The sequence below is a fragment of the Echiichthys vipera genome (assembly GCF_963691815.1).
Source record: "Echiichthys vipera genome assembly, chromosome: 17".
Lineage (NCBI taxonomy): Eukaryota > Metazoa > Chordata > Actinopteri > Perciformes > Trachinidae > Echiichthys > Echiichthys vipera.
This window is the reverse complement of record NC_139842.1, coordinates 16,016,983-16,021,994: the sequence shown is the minus strand read 5'-3', so window position 1 is coordinate 16,021,994 and position 5,012 is coordinate 16,016,983.

Sequence of the window (5,012 nt, the reverse complement as noted above, 5' to 3'; positions counted from 1 at the left end):
TCCATGAATCAACCCGGGGTAAGTTTTCTTCAGCCGGTTGTAGCCTAATTCAGTTTGGCGGAGAGTCAGCCCCGCCCTGGACTGGAGAAGGTCGGTGGAGAAGGCGAGCCCGTCAAGATCCCCAACCAATCGGTGTGTACACAGGGAGGCGCTGCTTCTCCCGGTGACCGGCGGTGACTAAGCGATATCCTCAACCTGAGTGCGTCCGACCGGCGCTTTAACTCTTGATCCATAATCATTTCTGAATGTGCAGTGGGAAGAACTGGATGAGGGGAAACAATCCAGTTCACAGTGTAATGTGTTGTGGAGTTTAAAGGCTGACATTAACATCTGTGGCTGAAAATAATGTGAAACAAATCACAGTGAATTATTAAATAATGTGTCTGAAATGCAGTTGGTTATCACTTGGTCTAACAGACTGGAGCACTGTAAAACATAATGGCTTTATTTTTTCTGTGCTGCCCTGGGTAATCACTGAAACATGTTCTACACAGACCTATTTGATTAGTAATGGCCTAGCACGTGTTTTATGTGAATGAGCACTCAGCATCATCATAATGGAAGATTTCAAAATAAAAGTCCTAGTGACATACCATGATGATGCAACATTACAAAAAAGAAGGTGGTACATTCCAGTTACTTTGCTCTTATCCAATCCAATCTAACTGTATTTGTTAAGCCCTTTAAAACAACCAGTGTTGACCAAGTGCTGTACAGAAGAATAAATAAGACATCATACAGAAATACATATACAACAATAAATTAAAAACATTAAACATGAGTAAAAATAACATGGGCAAAACGACATAAAACATAAATAAAATCATAGCCATGCGATAAAATCAATCAAGAATAAGAAAAAATGTTTTGAGTACACCAGTCTGTATTTCACTGCATATTGCATCAACAAAAAAATCAAGACAACCTCGAAATTTGACTTTTTCATTCACCAGTAGGAAGTGTATTCTTTCAGGGCCTATAAAAACAGTAAGGCACTTCATTTGGGACAAAGGTAACTCAGTGTCTGCGCTCCGATTTTAGTCCACTAAATGGCCGATCTGCACCACCTCATTTATTTGACTGTAAGTGATGTAAACACAGACCAAGAATAATTCTGTGACTTACTTCAAGATTTATTTCATAGATGAGTATACTGTACAGAAAAAAGAAACTTCGTCAGACTCATCTGAGGCAATGGCACTATGCATCACAATCAGCACACTTTAAGGGGTCACAAAGGGACACAAAAGTATTATTATTATTTATTTTGCCCGTATGTAACTCATACCATGCCACCATAAATCACAACTTTGTAGAGGCTCGCCATATCATTCAAAAATACTTCAAAGTGAATCATTTACTGTGCTTATCTTTCTTGTTTGTTTGTCCTAAACAGCCAACAGCCTGTATCACTGCTTACTTTACTGTTATATTAGTAAATCATCATTTTAATGGTCTCACGCATGTAATGTCTCACCCCCAATTCTTCTCACCATCTCCCTTTTCTCCCAGTGTATGCGACTACTTTATGAATGATTAATTGATATGGATGAATATCACAACATCAAGTCCTTTTTTTAAAGCCTGCTGATCATCAGCCTCTGTGTCAGAAACTACTGTTCATTTGCATTGTAGTGGAGGAGAGCAGAGACGGAATGTCAAAAACTCAAATTATATATTTGTCAAACATTATTTCTTCCCCCATTTCAATCATTTCTTTTTAGGTGTGAATCTAAAATGTGAAGAATGTAAAGTCTGAAAATACGTTTTTTCAAATTTTAATAATGGGTCATTCTAATGGGGGGGACAATTCATGTTTTTTGTATGTCATGTTCTGTTAACTGACACTAAACACTTTCTGTGTACACGTCTACTGATCCTGCTTCGTCTTGTTTAGTTTCTTCACGCCGACATAAAACTCAAAAGCAATGGCAATGAATGTGATTGCCAATGTCAGGATATGTTCATAACACATAACACATGCAAAATAGAGTAACTACTGCACATGCAAAATAGTAACAAGACAGAAACATTGACATAGATAGATAGACCGATAGATAGATAGATAGATAGATAGATAGATAGATAGATGGATAGTCAAATGCACACAGCAATGTGTGGTATGTCATTATTTTCCCATTGCTGCTGAGATTCCTCCCATACTTGGCTCGTGGGATTCTGCAGCCACGTCTTAATAATGAGTTCACACACAAACCTCATGGGCATTCCCAAGTGTGAGACCATGAACAGAAACTGAGGCCAAGGTATTTTCACAGCAATTATCTGTGATACTCCATATCAGCAGTAATATATAATATATACTACATAATACATGCAATGTTTCTCTGAGGGGTCACTTCCGTTTCTGAGTTTTTGATAGATTAATGAATGCATTTAATGCATCAAATATATTAAAGAAATAACAAGAGTGCAACACTTCACATTCAAAATCACTTTGCTTCATACTGTAAAAGAGAAGATTTTCATTAGAGGAAATGGAGCCCAAACATGCTGCTGCTCCATCTGATACAAAGACCATTACAGTGCATTCCATCATGGTTTCAGTGAAAGCTCAGATCCACTTGGGAATATTCTTTAGGACAGACATGGATGTTGGGGAGTAGAAGGTTTCTGAGGTGCTGACAAGGGGCACCAAGTACGCCGTATTTCTCAGATGAGGTTTCGAGGGAAACAAGCAGCTCAGGTTCCTGCAAAAGTCTCCTTCATGGTTACTTCGATGTACTTCTCAATTAAGACACTCACCTCTGAACTTTCTGCTATGAGGAAGACATCATACAAGTCAATTTTTACATTGAAAGGGCAGATTTGTTTGTTCTATTAGAAGAAGGGCTAAGATCGACTCCAAAACTGTTACTAAAGTTTTTTCAGTAGATCATGGATAATGTTGTTTTTCCCAGGAGCCCATCCTCATTCAGCAACTTCCCTTGTACATTTGTTTGGCATAATTTCAATCAGGAGATATCTGTTAAAAATCACCAAAGCTTACTGTTCATTGAAATACATACTGAGCAAAAGTGAACATTCTTTCATTAAAACTAAAAGTATTTAAGCTACAGGAAATAAGTGTCCAGAGTGTGGTTTGGAATTTTGTAACACCTCCTCCAGCTAACCTAAACAACGTCAGCAGCTTTATTAGCTCTACAAAAGTAGCCAAAAAAATCCTATTCTTTTTTGTGGGGGTAAACCGAAATATAGCCTACAGCAGGCGCACAGCAGAAAGCTCTCACAACTAGTCGTGTCTGTAGTTCACAGTATGACAGACTTGAGCTTCCTCTCAGCTCATGCCTCCTCTCTGTCTTGCACCCATGGGTCTCGTCCCTGCCAGCATGACTGATGGGCACACTGAAAATCGAGCTGATTCAGAGACAGAGAGGCTCCTAAACTAAGCAAAAGACAGTATTTTCACCACAGGAGTTCATTGGGCTTCATCAAGTCTTTTACATGTACTCAGCTTTGTAAGGGCTCTTCAGTGGCCTACTGGGCGTCTCTGATTGATATACCATGCAGTTGAAGTAATTAATGGTAAAGTTTCCCCTCGGATGGAGGAGGGTTGAAGTTGGGGCAAAGGCAGCAATTAGGAAGCAACACATGGACCTGTAGGAGCACTCAAGGCCCCCTGAAGCCCCATCAATCAGACAGAGATAAAAGGGTTGAGTGCAAAGGTAATGTTTAGGCAAAAGGACATCGTCAAACGGTCCATAAACAGCTTCCTCTTTCTTCAACCCAGCAGAGAAGAGAAGGGGAGACCATCATTTCTGGGTTAAGACCACAGACAGTGTTTTGGTACATGGGTGACATGGTTTACCACACTTAAGAAATATTCAAAAGAAACCAAATACTGTTCACAATGTGATTTATTTTAAGGATGCTTTGAGGGTTCTATTGATTTAGCTTGAACAAGATCCTACTCTGTCAGAATTGATGGCACTTTAGAGCTTTGTATACAGGAAAGACATGTTCATTCACAATGTGTTATTCTTAATTTAAGGTTTTGTTTGTAACTAGCTCTGATTACACAATCAATAGCTGGGCAAAGCTGAAGTCACTTAAAATATAGGGCATGCTGATTTTTATTCAGTGATAGACCACATACTGTGCATTAGTGGCAAAGCAACCAACATCTGTTAAATACCCTAGCATAGGTGGGCTGTTAAAGAAATCAAAGAGGAAAGAAAAGCTTTTGCAGCGTGTCATGTTGAGCGGATTTATACTCCCTTGTTTTTGTGATAAGACCAGGGAGATTCTGCAGGCAGCCCTCCCTCCCTCCCTCCCGAGTCAATGGTTGTTCCCTCTGAGAGCCACAGGTGTGAGCCGAGACAAGGAAACTGTTATTAGTAGCTCGAGAAAGGTCAGGGGGATGTGAGTGCAGGCTCAATCAATAAACCAAACAGACGGAAGGCTGAGTTTTTGTCTTTTAATTATATACTAAAACAACTGTCAAACTGTTATTGACTCTTTTTTGTGTGCACTCTTCATGCTTTGAAACAGCTATATGGTTTTAAAAATACTATGGGTTTATTATTACTTGGTAGGTTTAAAAAGTAGATTCTGCACAGTTGTTTCAGTTTCTCAAGTGTGTCTCTGCTGAATAGGTGCAGACTAAACACTCTGTACCCGCCTCTCAAGTCAAGTGATGCATCACTAGTTTTCTATAATGCAGAACAAAACTATACATGTGGTTTATAGAAATACAAGGGAAACACAGACATATAGTCACATGTGTGTTATTCTCTAACCAGTGTTTATATATCGTGGTTCTGCTAAAAGCTATGGGCATGCATCCCAGATGTGGAAAAAGAGCTGTTTCTGCATGAACATGTCTCTGTTGTGCAGGTGTGTGTGTGTGTGTGTGTGTGTGTGTGTGTGTGTGTGTGTGTGTGTGTGTGTGTGTGTGTGTGTGTGTGTGTGTGTGTGTGTGTGTGTGTGTGTGTGTGTGTGTGTGTGTGTGTGTGTGTGTGTGTGTGTGTATCACATGGAATAATCCTCCTGTC